The sequence below is a fragment of the Lepisosteus oculatus genome, chromosome 14, assembly GCF_040954835.1.
Source record: "Lepisosteus oculatus isolate fLepOcu1 chromosome 14, fLepOcu1.hap2, whole genome shotgun sequence".
In the NCBI taxonomy this organism is placed as follows: domain Eukaryota; kingdom Metazoa; phylum Chordata; class Actinopteri; order Semionotiformes; family Lepisosteidae; genus Lepisosteus; species Lepisosteus oculatus.
In genome coordinates, this window is record NC_090709.1 from 47,520,201 (window position 1) to 47,536,533 (window position 16,333).

The window sequence follows — 16,333 nt, forward strand, 5'->3', positions numbered from 1 at the left end:
TTGTGGTTAGTTGCGTGCTGTACGGGTTTGTACTGTGAACCTTGAATGGCTGCTTCTGTATATACTGTATACTGTATCATATAAATATACCACGATCCTTGAGCGGAGAATTAAATTTCTGCTGCGTTTGTGGAAGACACAAGACAACTTAAAGTCAATTGCTGGTCCGCAGTCATACCAAGCAACAGTTTAAAGGTACAGCCTTGTGGAAACAAGTTTAAACACTGAGTTTAAACACTCAAGTGCACAAAGCACGTCAGGCCAAAAAATAAGAGCACCATGGGAGCTCATTCTTTGTGTACTGAAATGTTCTTAAAAAAACAGACGTAAACTGTAACAATTGATAAAACAACTTTAAAAGTATTGTTTTCAATTAAATTGAGCCGACAATTTAACTTACTGTGAAACCTGAAGTATTCTTCTCTGATCTTCTTTATGCTCTTCATTGTTTCATTAAATATTTCTTTGTCTTTGTGATTCTGAAGACATCTAGTGTATTTATCCTTTAGATTCGTAAATCTTTTCATGCAATTCTTTTTACAAAGTTCATTCAGCCATTGGTCTTTCAGTTTCTAAGTGGAATGGTAAAATTTGATGGAAATTCATGTTTTAATAAGCAAAGAAAAGGGAATATAAACAATAATTACAGGTTTCCTAAAGTGCTTTTCCTAAAGTTTCAATTAACAATATGTTTGCTGCTTCAATGAAGATATACACTTTGTTCTTTCCTTTTTCTGCACTAGACCATATCTACTAAGGCATACAAAACCATAATGTCACTTTTCCCTTTATTTTATTATCAAACTTGTGCATCTATGTATTCTTTTTCTGTTAATGATAAATCAATTTGAAAAACTTTTGCGAAATGTGATACAACACACAGCATGGCATGATGAAAATTAATTTAGGAGGCGAATGTTACTTGGGAAATATTAGTGAATGTGTTGCAATGCATTGCTGTTCCTTAATGTGACACAGTTGATTTTAACCTCTGGTACTCTAATTCTCTATTACATCACTTCCTAAAGATCAGTAAATACGTCTGTGGTTGTCTGTTTTTTTTTTCCTGGACTACTGATGGCATGAATGAGTCTTGCTGTTAACCAGGCAATTTGTTTTACTCAAGCAGGGCAAACCTTCACCATTCTTGCATCAAAAAACCCCATGTATTTTGGCTTTTTATACAGATTTTTAAGGAACTCGTTAACATCGGTCATCTGTGCTTTGAGCTCAGTATTTTGCTATCCCAAAGAACATATAACACACCTATCTGCTGACTAATTAATATTCATGTATGCAATGAAGTAGCTAATAATGTAAAACCTAGACACTTATACTTTCATTGCTCTTCAATAAACAGTGTAATTATTTTCACTAGATTAAAAAATTATTTAGGAAGATGGGAGATATTCAGGTTTTCAGAAAATATTAGCATTTCAGCCTTATTGATATTTATATGTAGCAATTGTGTATGCTTTTTATAAACAAAGTAAACAAGTTAGAACTATTTAACAATGAAATCAAGTACAGTATTCATTCTCTACTGATATTTTAATTTAGTATTTAGTATTTAATGACAAACTATTTTTTAGATTTACCTGTAACTCCTTCTTCTTTAATTCCTTTTGATTCGTGCCGCTGGTATATTCCAGTTTTTTCATGAACTCCTCAATTACTTTGTCACATTTTTCATTGTAGTCTTTGCACAGTGCATCTTCATTGTGTGGAAGGTGAACTTCCATCTCTGTTACAATATTTTCCATGTTATCTTTTGCTAATAGAAATGTTTTGTTTATCCAGGCCTCATTCATTTCCAGAGCAGCTACTGTCAGACAGACATTGTCTTGTTTGTTCAGCATGTTGATGTAGGAGCGAGCCAGCTCCACAAAGGCTTCACAGAGGGGAAAAGAGTAATGTCAGGTGGTGATATGTTGAGATTAAGCAAATGAGAACAAACAAAATGTGTATATTTATACTGAAAAACCATAAAAATACAACCAGTAATTACTGGAACTGACAGCACCTGTAATGCTTTTAATGCCTCAAACACTTAATAAAATAATGAAAAGTTCTTTGTAATATTTCCTGGATTTTAAAAATATTTAATAATATTACAGGGCAGTAAACATTAATATTTATCATGCTTTGTGTGAGATCCATATTTGCACTTTGAGGCATTAAGAGACACATCTGATTGACATTCCCAGACATAAAGTTGGGGCAACATGTCAAAGGAAATTAAAGACCAAGGGGCTGAGTTTCCTTTCTTCACTGAATGAGTCCAATACTGGAGAACCTTTGTGTCCTCCAGGTGCTGCTGTCATTGGCCACATGGACTTTTTTGATATTACAGAAGCATTTCTTTCTCTCTGGGAAATCTTCTTCCACCTGGTGAAGGGGGTGAGATTACATTTTGACTTCTTCCCAGAAGATTGCTTATATCTCATTTCTTATATTCTCAGCAGTAAAATAAGTGCTGAGACGAGTTTTTACATTTGGTTAACTGATTTTTCAGAAATTAATAAAATTAGTTTTTAATGTAGTTTACATTAAAAACAAAGATGGATTTTCCCTCAGCTGCTCTAATTTGTGAGCATTCCTGAAGTAATTTCCTTAATTAAAAAATACACATTCTTTCATTAACACACTTTTCATATTATTACTATCAATATACAGTAATGAAACACATTAGTATTGCAACAATTGCAGTGATAACATTCAGAATTATTTGAAACATTAATGATGTAAAAATTCGTTGGTTGTCCCTGTTTAAAAAAAAACACATTCTGCATGAAAATGTAACAAAGCAAATATGTATTTTCAGGAAAAATATCACATCTTTCACCAGAAACTGAGGAATAAAAATGAAACTGCAATTAGAAATCTGCAATGTAATTATTCGTTCTTTGAATTCTGATGAGGACTGCATTTTAAATTCTAGTTTCTTCAAGGTATTATAAGAAGAAGAATCATACATACAATCACAAAACATTATTGCTACAAAATGTGACAATTTTCCTTACTATTATTTATTTAATGTATACCAGCACTGACATCAGTTTATATCAGTGTATATACTGTAAACGTAAACGTTTTCTCCTCCTTGCTCATGAATTCATTCCTCCCCCTGTCTCCACCTCTGCACCAGCCCCTCAGCCACTCTTCTCTGAACTGGGCTTACAGTTTCCTCACCCTATAGCCTGGGAACATGGGTTCAGCCAAGTCTCTCTATGCATTGACATCTTAGTTTACTCATTTAATGATCACTCTTGAATACACTATATACTTCTGGGGAACCAAAACCATGTGTTTTATTTTATTACCTCCCAGTATAAAATAGGTTAATTTGTCCCATAAATATGCTAAAACAAAGGATGAAAATGGAGACATTTTCAATGTGCCAATGTAACAGACCCCTCCCTCCACCCCAACATCCTTTGCAGCAGGTTCCTCTGGCTCATCCTTCTTCAGTAAGGAGGCAACACTAATCTCCGACCAGCACTGTCAGTTCCTCAGCCAGGTGTACTGTCCAAAGTGTATAGCCAAAGTGCTAAAAAAAGTGCTTTTTTACGTCAGCTCATTCCATTTTTAGAATTTGAACAAGAAAATCAAGAGATGTAATTGACAACAGTCGCATAACTGAATATCCACTGTCATTTAACAGAGCTGCTTGTGAAGGCTTTACCTCCTGGTGTGCAGATGAGACTTTTCACTGCCTTGGGAGCAGACTGTTTATCACGAACAGTGCTCACAAAGGTGTTGAGTGATGTTAGAAAGTCATGGTCTAAATCTTCATCTTTCATTTCCGGGAGTTTTCTGAAGAAGAATCAAGTACATATGTTAAAAACACTTAAGTAAGCATGCTCTTATTACCAAACTTACATATAATAAAGAAATGTAAATAGAAATTATAGTTTACTTAAATTTATAAATTATAGTTTACTACTTAAAATGTGGATCCATCAGGTAAGATAGAATAGGATTTTAGGAACAGTAGAATGTTATAATTATTATAATAATTAGAGTGATAATTAATATCATATTATGATGTCAGGCAAATCAAAATAATAGGGGTACAGGGGTAAGACTAAGTGACAGAAAACAAAACTGTTTAGCAGAGGTGAAAAGCAAATAAGGAAGAAAAGATGATCTATGAATAGATTGTGTCTCACTTGTTTTTTCCTCACCAAAACAAATCCTAATACATTAGCAAGGATGTGAGGGGACAACAAAAACAGAAGGTTTGAGTTTGAGAGGAAATTACAGACAGAAGTAAGCAGAGTCTGTTGAGTACAGATGATATTTGACCCTTCCTTTCAAATACTGTACACACACTGGAAAGGAGAAATTATATAAAGGACAGCAAACTTTCAAAAACAAGAACAAAATGTTTAAGTATTTGGCAATTCCTGAATAGTTTATTATATTATTATATATAAATAAAAAGTATACTTACTTGAGCGCTTTCCCAAGAGCTGGTTGTGGCAGAATATGAATTTCTGTTTTGTCAAAGACTTCCTTATATTTTGTCTTTGTTTCTTTATCCAAGGCATTCAGAAACTTGTCCTTAAACTTATCATGATCAAATTCTTCAAACTGGAAATCTCTTATCAGTATATAGAACAAGTTCGGAAGGTAATCTTTAAGTGACTTATTTTTCTCCTCACTGACGAGAGACATCTGATGTACAACTTGTAAGAGGCAGCTGTACTGGGTTTCAGGAAAAAAAAAATCTATGACGTCACATTGATAATGGCCTTTAATTAAAAAATAGAGTTTAACATTGCTGATATTTTTAAATCACTGAACAGTCCTTCGGATGAGACGTAAAACCGAGGTCCTGACTCTCTGTGGTCATTAAAAATCCCAGGGCGTTTCTCAAAAAGAGTAGGGGTGTAACCCCGGCGTCCTGGCCAAATTTCTCCATTGGCCTTTACCAATCATGACCTCCTAATAATCCCCATCTATGAACTGGCTACATTACTCTGCTCTCCTCCCCACTGATAGCTGATGTGTGGTGAGCGGTCTGGCGCACTATGGCTGCCGTCGCATCATCCAGGTGGATGCTGCACATTGGTGGTGGTGGAGGGGAGTCCCCATTACCTGTAAAGCGCTTTGAGTGGAGTGTCCAGAAAAGCGCTATATAAGTGTAAGCAATTATTATTATTATTATTATTATTATTATTTGAAAAATTCTTAACACTGCATCACTTACAATAAGCACTTGTCCATTTAAGAGTCCCAGGAGAGATGGATCCTACCCAGGAATCAATGTGCAAAAGGCAGGATACACCCTGGACAGGACATCAATCCATCACAGGGCATACACTCACACCAGGGCCAACTCTACCAAACCACTTGGTTAAGCACCTGGAGGAAACCCATGCAAAGAGTATGCAGAGAGCACCCCAGGAATTACACCAAGGGCCCCAGTGCTGCAAGGCTGCAATGATAATCACAGTGCCAATGCACCACCTGGTTTAAACATGGATAATAATATTTTCTTATTTATAATCTCTTTGTTAGTCAGAAACAATAATTTTGATATTTGTTTTAAATTCCAATATAAGTCTTCATTGTCCTTTTTTTCCTGTAATGTCCTGTTGAAATGCTCCAGAAATCTGATTTTGGCTTTTATTTTGGCTTTTATTGGACTTTTGCAGTTCTAGATAATTAGATTGTTTCAGTTTCAGTTTCATATGATTAGAATATGATTAGAAGCTGTCATAAGATTATAAAAAATATTTTACAGCAGACTTCATTAACACTCTGACTGCACATATGTACTTGTGGTTCAGTACTGAAAGGGGTGAAGTGAAGTGACCCAGCAATGATATTAACTAATTCTCCAATTAGACAACTCCACACAGCTGGTACAGTAACAGTACTGGGCATCATGGGTGACACAAATCAGCATAAACAAAGATCACCACAGCTCACCCCAGAATTCACTTTAAACTGAAAACTAAATCTGCTCATGAAATTGGAGGATTATGTAAAGCTCAAGATTTCTTTTTTAGTAATTTATATTGTTGTATAGTTTAAAATGTTTTCTTCCCAAGGATACAGAATTTCTTCAATAGCGCTTCTGTCGATACATCCTTTGATGTTGAAGATTATACTGCTGGACAGCAGTGTTGTCAGTAAAAATATAGTCTTATCAGTTATGAGCCTATTTTCACAGTCATCCAATCCCTCAGTATCCAGAAGCAGGAGACAGGCATTTGTGTGGAAAGGGTGTGGTCTGGACCACATCCAAATGCCTTTGGTACATCCTTCCACTCCATGTCCAACTTTGAATCCTTGGTCTTCATTAAAGAACCGAGACAGCAGGTAAGACTTTCCAGTCCTGTGCTTACCCACAATGCCAATCACCTCTGCAACACCTGTCATTCCTGACAGAACTTCAGCTGCCCTCTCATTGAGTACAACTTTATCATTCTGGATCTCAATGAATATCTGTGGAGTTGCCATCATGCCTATTCTGCTCCTGGTAAAATAAGAGAAAACTAACTTAAGAATACATTAACTCATTTTTCACTATTTTATACTATGTGAATTTTGTAAAAATTCTATAGGTTCTGATTCTTATTAATTCATTCAGGATACCTGTGCCACAACAAATTGACTGTAAAAACATGTATACGTACTATAGCTGTCAACAGTTAATGTATATTGATTAGTTTTACACATTATCACAATTCCTTGAACCAGCAATACAAATTGATTCTGAAATTTGCATTATAAGTCAAAGTCATAACTTGGAAGTGATTATATAATGGAACAGTGTTATAAGTTGGTGACTAACTCCTGATTCAACAGCAGCTAGGCAACATTCATTATTTTGTGATCACAAATAACTTAAGGGAGTAGACAGAGGTCTGATTTATGCAAGATTATTTGAAACCATGAAGTCAGCTCTGACTGGATGGCATAAAAATGTGACCTGTGGGAAAACTGGTTTGCCTATGGTTATACTCGATTAGAGCAATACAAATATGAAAAATGCCATTTGGCTAATTTTCCCATTTGGTAGTTAGTTAATTGATCTGGGGACTCATTCAGCTGTTTCTTGAAAAATAAAGACAGGTGTCACATAGAAAACAAAATAAATTCACCTCCCGAATCACAACCCAAATCTCTAATCACCACCAGAGGGCCCCACACGAGAAAACCAATATCACTCTTCCCTAACAGCCAAGTGAATATCTCTCTAATCATCATCACCTTTAATTAGGAGCATTATATTAAAGGCTCAAGTGGCTACTCAAGCATTCATGCCAGGACCATGAGCCTTCAGCTCAGATAATCCTCTCTTCTCTACTTCAGAGAAATAAAATCCTTAACTGAGTTTTAACATTTGCCCTAAAAACCTTCCGAAAAGCTAAGTATGGACCGACTACAAGCTGACTTTCTACTTCTGTCTGGGATATTGAGCCTGAAACCGGTGAAAGGTGTCGCTAAAACCCACACAATGTCACACAGGCTGTTAAATTTAACCATATTACTGTCTAGCTTGTTCCACACTTTGCTAACAAGTCTGCATGCCTGCATCTCTGAATAATGGGGAATTTATTATTCTTTGAGTTTCTACAAAGGCTAGAAGGACTGTGAACCTCTCTCAAGGAGAGATAAGAATTGTACTGAAACAGACATAAAACCATTTAGCCAAGAACAAAACAGGGCTAGTGATTCTCAAGTCAAGAGAGGTGATTTCCCAACACCTGACACAAGGCCATAATTTAAGGGCCACTACTTAGTAAGAAATGCAAGAAGGACTTTTTTTAAGATTCATTTTAAAGGAACTGACCAAACATACCTTAAAATCATCCATAAATAGATATTTTATTTATCACATTTAAAAGAAACAGAACCAACTGCATTAAACTAAGAGAAACAATGGATATCTGAGCAAATGCCTGTAACTACTGTATCACTTGTATGGTCTTAAATTAAAGAGCAATTCATAATTAAACAGATGGAACAGTCGGAATCCTGGTTACAACAAGCATTACTGTAAGGATTTTTCAGATTTTTCTGATCCATCAACATCGATTGAGGGTCCAGGTTTGAGTCTAGTGAATACATGAGGATACAATCCTCTCCAATTGCTTGTAAAGCAAGTCAGAATTTTGACCTATTAAAATTGCATCCTTCATTCTGTATTGATAAAAGACTATATTAAGTACTGGATGTGTTGCCACATGTTTCATTCCCTTACGAAAGCTTAAACCTAAATTATTAAATTAAAATACAATATAATTCATCATTATCATTTCAGAAATAAACAGGCTGTACTTGTTTGGTATCAAATGAATGGGCAAAGCATGAGTAGGTCAGAAATCTAATAATCTAATATTACTTTGTAAATTTTACTCAGAAGAAGTTTTGAGTTTTCTCAATTATTGGATATTTTATCCTGTCTTTCCTGTTAGAAGCAATAAAAATTTCTGAAGGCAAGATATGCAAATCACAGGTTTGAACTGGCCAATCAGAACCCTGGAAGAAAAGACTCTGGTATGTCTTTGTCTGAGGCTAATCAATAGAGCAAGCCAAGAGTCACACTTTGGAAGTCTGGAAGTTTTAGAAGACCTTAGGTCCTACTAGTGGATGTCAAGTCTAAAGGAAGTCAGCAGACAAGGGAGAAGAAGTAACAAAGAGCTCAGCTAGACAAGAGGAGTAAAGTCTGCTCCACTGCTCCACCCTCTCCAGCCAGCAGCCCATCTACATGAGCTCCACAGCAACTCTGGATCAGCTTCTGAGCAGAGTCACAGCAGTCTTCTACTTAACAAATCCGCACCAGATGATGCCTACTTCCCCGCTATCCAAGACATAAGCAATACGGACGCAAAGCTTTTTTAGTTTGCACTGTTCCTTAATATATATATGTATTTATTAACTTTGTGTTTGGTTTATCTTGATAAAGACTTAATGTAACATGATGCCTTCTGCCTCAAATTAGAATTTGACTTTGTTAACACTACTCTATAACTTAGCAACTTGCACTTTTCAAATTCTCTATTTCCAACCATTTCCACTTTCCTTTCCAAAGGCCTTTGTTGTATTAATTGTATTTCTAATAAACTCATCTGTTTTAATAAACTGAAGGAATCTGGATTTGAATTCACACAGATCAACCTCACCTTTATCTTGAATTAGGAATATTCAGCACAGTGGTAATTATTACATTAAACTGGCTGTGTTTTCAGAGGATATGGTCATCTAAGGGTTGGTGTGGTGATAAACACCAGATCACAAGACCTGTTTTATCCTTCTATTGGTGTTTCAGTAACCTCGGACACATGGTTTTGGTCTTGTGCTGGAAAGTGCTTACAGCAGTGCCTAACCTTTAGTCACATGTGCTGTACATGATTTACTGAAGATTCAGGCAACCCTCCAAAACCATCTGATGCACAGCTTCCTGTTCTCAGCTTTACATATACTTCCATGTAGTCCTCACTTGTGTCTTCTAATTTGTATTTAATTGTGATGAATTTGTCAGTACCTTTGAGGATATTGAATACTTTATCAAATCCCCTTGATCTTCTCTGTTCGAGACATAAAGGCTTTGGTCCTTCAGTCTGTCAGTGTAGGACATTCTCCTGAGTCCCAAACTGTATCTGGTAGTTATCAGACCTAGTTCTAACAGGAATATATATATATATTGTTGTTGTTGTTGTTTTAGTGTGGTGACCAAAAGTGTACACAGTATACCAAATGAGGCCTTACTATTACTATATTATGTGATTTTAACCTTTTAGTACTCCTGTTTGTCATATGTCCAGAGGCCATTTCCAGATGGAATAATGTCCCCTGAAACATTCTGTATTAATTTTGTAAGTACAGACAGTTGAGGCCTGGTTGACAGCTTAAATTGAAACTAATATAACATTCCCTGATTTGCATTCTGCTCTAATAGATGTATAATCTAACATTTTGTTTTGCCTTTCTTTCTTAATGTTTTTATTATTTCCAGGAATTGTCTAGAAGATATGTGCTCATATTATCCAATGTGTATACATTGCGTGTTCATGACTCGCTTGTGAGCATGTTTCCACACCTGTCTTTTCCTGATAATAACAGCAGAGCTGACCCATGTAAAACTATCCTCACTGTGAGGAAAAGGACTGCTTACCTTCCTCTTCTCAAGAAAATATGTTACACAGGCTCCACTGTGACTCTGCCATGTAGGAATGTTAATTAATTTGGGTAGTGTGGTGTCATATGAACAGTGACTCACACACCTGGGAACTGACAGGCAGCTGTAGCACCAGACAGTTGCACAGAGAAATTCAATATAAAAATTGCACTCTCCATTCAACAAGATATATTAACATGTCCAACAACTGCATAGCTGCTTGTTTTAATTTTCATAGTAAGGGACACACTGTCACAACTACAGGAAGGGCTCTGTTTCAGTCTCACTACATTTGTTTCCACTGTGCATTTAAAACAGCCTTAAACTTTGAATAATACAATTTTATCTGTCAACATTGTAGTATGTACTGCATATTTCCAAACTTCAGTATCTCAGATTTACTGGTTTAACCGTAATTAACAATAAAACAGGATGGTTTTGAGACTTTATCTACTTACATGGGATCTCACTTGTTTAATGTTTTGATAATTTAATATCCTTATTTTTAATTTAATCTCAGCAAAATGTGTTTCCAGTGCTTTGGGTTTTACAAAAGAAACACAAATCTGGAAATAATTTCTCCTGGTGGCATAACTCAAGGGACCAATTGTATCGACCCCAAAGCAGCGAACCAACTGGAGTTCAGCCTGTGCAAAACTAGTGAGCAAACTTAAGATCAAATGCAATGAACATGGCTGAAATTTGTCCACAGCTCCATTCTGAACCTGTCCTGAATTACAATGAACCCAAAGTAACAACTGCTGCCCTCTAGATATTATTGTAGTAGTAGATTAATTTAAACCACCTCTTCACAGGTTTTAAGCAACTCAGTAGCGGACTAAGCACGGGATCCCATTAGAACTTTCCTGAACATAGTGGAAATGATACCTTCACTAAATGATGAACTTAGCATCTTTAGCTTGACATTTATTGTAAAATTTACCTACAATACTTGAGGGGCTTTCCAGACACAACAATTATTTATCAATACAAGTATTTATTAATAAAAGTGTAATCTGTTAATAATGAAGTTTAATATCTATCTTTATCAGTAGCTGTACTACAGATAATGCATGTTTAACCTAACACTAACCCTTTTGTATGTGATAGTTAATTTTTCAGATAACCAGGGGAGGGAAGAGAACTGAAATCAAGGAAATACAAATTGAAATGGAGTGTAATTCTTACATGTGTTCTGTTACATCTGGGAGTTAATTGAATAGATTTGTTGTATTTTTCTTTGGGATTTGACTCTTCACTTGTGTTTCTCAGGGAAAGCAGGGATATTGGGGATGCAAAGAATAAGTTGTACTGTATAGGCAAAGGTATGGGTAAGTTAAAGAAAAAAAAACATATTATTAAAAGTGATAATCTAAGACAATTCTTTGGAACAGTGTCCTTTCTCATATCTGTGGCTGTGGTCCAACAATAATGGTGCTGAAATGTGCGGAAAGATTTGGAGACGAACAGGAGGCCCATCCAGTCGGTAACAAGGTTGAGCAAGACCGCACATGCCTCAGTGACGGTGCTGTTAATGGAATAGTACACAGACCACATGAAAGGCAAGGAAAAGGTGGTTTTAAAATTTCAAGATCAGAGGAACAGCAATTAACTGAAAAGATCTGTTACAGAGCTCTAAGTTTTCCTTTTTAGAGCTGTAAATGTAACTTGTTTTTGTAGATCAAATCCACATATTGATGTTAATTCTATTTAAAAAATAAAATGACTAACGCTGTTGGACATTAGATGATGCTTTGTGTAACATTTGTTTTCACTCAGCTGTAAGGAAAATGCACTACGCGCCTTTATTTTAATTAAAAACTCTTAATGTAGATGAGTTGTACAACAAACATTACAACAAATGCAGCCCCTGAAGTTGCATAACACTTACGTTAAAATTATTGCAGACACAAAAGTAGCTTATGCCTATTATAACACCGAAATAGCAATGTGTTTGCTTTATTTGTCTGAAGGATCTCTGTATGAATCAGTATAATTTATCAATGGAAATAAAAACTGCTATAATACATGTTCAAGCTTAACACGCACCTGCTATTATCGTTTGTTTGTTTGTGATTAAATGCAATTGAGTATCTCATAAGCAGTTACCTTCTCTGGTTTATTTCAATATAAATGCCGTTCTTAAATTCAAATTAACATTAAATTGCCAAGAACATTCAGTTATATATTAACACAAGACAGATAAATGAATAATTATGGCTGACATATTAACGCACTGAACAGACTAATTGAAAAGCTCTGATTCAGAGCACCGGCAGTTCTTGCTAATTTGAACAACAACGATGCTGAACCCTCAGCACCGTACTAAACACAAGTTCATTTGGTCCCCAGCTTTTTTTGGTCCCCAGCAGTTTTCGTTGCATCTGAACTCAGAGCTGGAGATGATCTCCTGATAGTACCGCATTAAGTATTCCGGAGCTTAAGCAGAGCGTGCTAAATCTGAAAGTTCGTTGAAATTGAATGATCTTGACACAGTGGCCTGTCTTGTAATCATGAGCCGAAAAGGTCGAAAGACACATCCTCACAATAAACACCTTTGCATTTCTGGGCACTTGTGCCATCGTTACTAATCTATTCTATCTGCGCTTCCAAACTATTCAATGTTGAGATTTTGACAGCTACATTTATGTATATGAAATACTATGAAGGCAAACATAGGATTACTGGGACTATTAGAAGCAGAACTAGAAGAAAGCAAAAACATTATAGGAGTCCCATTTACTAAGGTGTATTTGCCTAGATTTTAGTTCACTTCACTCCATAGAATATTAATCTACGTCACAGTATGTCTCCCAGAAATCTATCACAAATGATCAAAATGATGACACTTGCTTCAAGACTGGAATACAATTTCAGTTTTATATTTCAATACAGTATATTAACAGTCACTAATGTTTAAATTAAGTTCATATTAACGATATTATTTCAGTAATGCGTTTCTCCGTCATTCAGAACTTTCCCTTGCGATCTGCTTAGCACTGTACTAACTTGGTTAGTGTAGTAACCTCTAGACGGCAGCAGCTGTTTGTGTTTGTTGCAACAGAGGATATATTTTAGTGCAGAGATAGCGACTAATTTCAGCTGCCAAGTCCTCTGCAATTGGTATTAGGAGTGATTTCCTTCGCTTACCTTTGTGCTGGAATCGGTCAGTACGATTCAATTTCTGTGCGGTTCCCCTCTGGTCCTGACCACAGCTCAGTTCTACAACGATGATCTGGTGTGCACAATAAATCAGCTATATTATATGTTGCTTTTAACCACAAAAAAATGCATTTGTGTTAGTCAGTTAGGTTAAATATTTTTATATCTGTAGCTTCTCCGATAAGAGGAGAAATCAGAAATGATAAAATGTCTAATTTAAAGCAAACAGATACCCATTTCTCTAACGTAAATGTGGGAGGAGACACTTCTATGGATTTTGTATTGTTTCAAAGTATTTGAAAATGAAATTAGAACATTTCTTGAATCTGTTTAACTGGAAAAAAAGATTGACTGGAAAAAAAGATTTTCAGTCCTAATCAGATTTTAATTTCCTCGAGGGCCACATTTTCTTCGGAAGAAAGGCCAGATGGCCAGACACAGGGAGGGTAGGTATTTTATGATGGAGGAATACGTAATAAACAACACAATTTACACTTATAATAAATTAAATGAAACCCCTTATATTGTAATATTCAAATGAACAAATAAAACTAGAAGAAATATTCACATACATGTGTGCAAATTTAATGCGATATTTGGAATTGCTTCAGTGACAGAATGTCTGTTTCATCTTTGTAAATGTTTGTTCACACAAAATGTGGAGGCAGAAGACAGAAAACTTTAGAAAAGTTGCTCGTGGAATGTTCTTAAAACACCTTTCAGGCAGTGATTTATGATTAACAAATCATTTTCCTTAAACAGATCCCTATACAAGTCATTCGCAGCAAAGTCAATTACTTCGAGCGGCAATTCAGGCTGAAGATCTTCAACTTCACTTGCAAAAGGGTTCTTGAACAATCTTATGTTCTGTGAGATACTGTTAAAATCTTGAAAACGGTCCTGAAATTTCTGCTTCAAATGTGAAATCACATTTAAAGTGAACGGGATCGGAAAAGGTTCGGCACATTCATTTCTGTACTTTTCACAAGTTGCGAACTGAACAAAATTGTTTGCTGCCACTTGTTTGTCCAAAAAGAATTATTGTCTGAAGAATTTTTGTCTGAAGGATTTTACGAGTGAAAACAAATCTGAAATTATAAAATTTGAAACAAATCTGAAATTATAGAATAGGTCGTGTCCTTTGAGTCATGAAAATATCGAATTCTGTGCGTAATTCACTAAATCTCTAGCACTTGGGTTTGCTGATCCAGCGAACCCCTCAGTGGTACGGAACGTCCGGATATTCACTTTCGATTTCAGATAGGAAGTTTTTAAACTGACGATGATTAAGGGAGGACTATCGTATAAAATTCACTGTCACTATCCATTACTTCAGATAATTGTAATTTTTTATCGCACAAAGCCTGCTGATGAAAGATGATGAATACAGTGCAAAATAATCGTTTTTTCCCGGGTCTTCTGTGCGACGAGCAGTTGTATTAGATGACAGGTATATTTGTTCGAGCAAAGCAACTTTTTCTTTGTATATGCTGCCCATCAGTAAATGGTTTCCCTGCCTTAGCTATGACGTGCTATTTTGAAACTCGCCCTTACAATGGATTCTGATTGTTGTGATCGCTTTTTTAAATATTTCACGCTGATAAATTAAGTTTTTCTTCAGTGCTTCTACTTTATCTGAAATCATTTTGCCAATCACATCTGAGTATTTCTGTGCTTCGTATCGTAATGCCTTCGGATATTATACTCCTTGAGAACAGCGACGGTTTCTCTGCGTATTAAGCACAACGCTTTATATTGCTTTCAATCACGAAATAGTTTTCTCATTAAAAATACGGCACTCTTCGTCAACGTTTCTCTACTTAGCTGACATTTCGATGTAAAAAAACAATGCAAGAAAACTCAAGCACAACAAACGTGAACCTGAGGTAAAGGTTATTTAATTTAACACTTGCGCGTAAGCATGTAGTGGTGACGCTTTCCTCTGTTCTCGGGCCGGATAAAGATACCGTAGGTTGGAGACACTTGGGTTAATCCATTCGATCGCTGCATATTGTTAAATGCGGTGAACTCAGCGTTCTGTATAATGCGAGTCTGTTTAAAACCGTTCCTACAGCTGTATCTGAACAGGAGGAAGCGACAGTTACAAGCTGTACAGCTCTATCCTGTCCGGCGCCCTTTATCCTGGAGTTTTCGATAGTTACGTTTAAATCTCCTGTCAGTAACAAAAAAAGCCTAGACTCCAAACTAATCTCATTTCTTGTACTTGAAACAGGTCCAGAGTGGGGGCTCTCTCTGTTAGTTTCAAAACTATTATTAGTTCAGACTAATTTAAAGCAGAAATCTAACATGCCAGCAATCTGCGCCACACGATACCTCCTTGTCCGAAGGCTGTGCTGAGTTTGAGATTGTGACTGATCGAAACAAATGATCATCTCACCTGTATCCTCCGGTCCTCCTCTGTGGTGCGAATCGGTAAGGTGGTGAAGGGGATTACCGCGCTGGAGTTTTATAAACACACATTTCCTTTCACTTTCGAGTTTTATCATGACTAGAACAGGGAGTAAGTAACTATCCTTCCTTTCACTTTCAACTTTTCATACTGATAAACTATTCGCGGAAATCCCAAAGAAAGAAAACTTCCTATAGAGACTACTACATTTTTCTAATATAAAACTTTGAAATATAAGCACTAAACAGTTAATCAGAACAGGTTTTAGACTACTTTGTATGTTAATTGAATTCTTTCCATAAAACACCTGCAATTGAGACAACTCACATAATCTGGTTATATTAAAGGGTCTGAGGTGCAGCTCATAAACCTGTCTAAATATTGTTGGATTGGGATTGATGGGTTAAACTAGTGTAGCGCCCTTGCCCAGTGATGAGGAGGAAGTTTGGAGATACTGTGGAAATTTCTATAGAGATAGGCCCCGTAGAAATGTGCAGTACACAAAATATGTCAGTTTACTTTGACTTTATCCTGTCCATACAGACAAGATTATCTTATTCTCAGAAACCAACCACACAGTGCTCTATAACCACCAATGAGGGCAATGTCTGACTGCTCTATAC

General features: G+C 36.1%; 1 long non-coding RNA gene across 1 annotated transcript; it reads right to left on the reverse strand.

Moving 5' to 3' along the window:
• Window positions 1–489: 489 nt before the first annotated feature.
• Window positions 490–15,820, reverse strand: LOC138242996 (uncharacterized). Its single transcript, XR_011191861.1, has 7 exons — window positions 15,699–15,820; window positions 13,289–13,373; window positions 6,068–6,490; window positions 4,457–4,705; window positions 3,686–3,816; window positions 1,599–1,891; window positions 490–572 (listed from the first exon to the last, which is right to left on the reverse strand). It is a non-coding gene; the product is annotated as an uncharacterized lncRNA (long non-coding RNA).
• Between the last annotated feature and the right edge of the window lie 513 nt (window positions 15,821–16,333).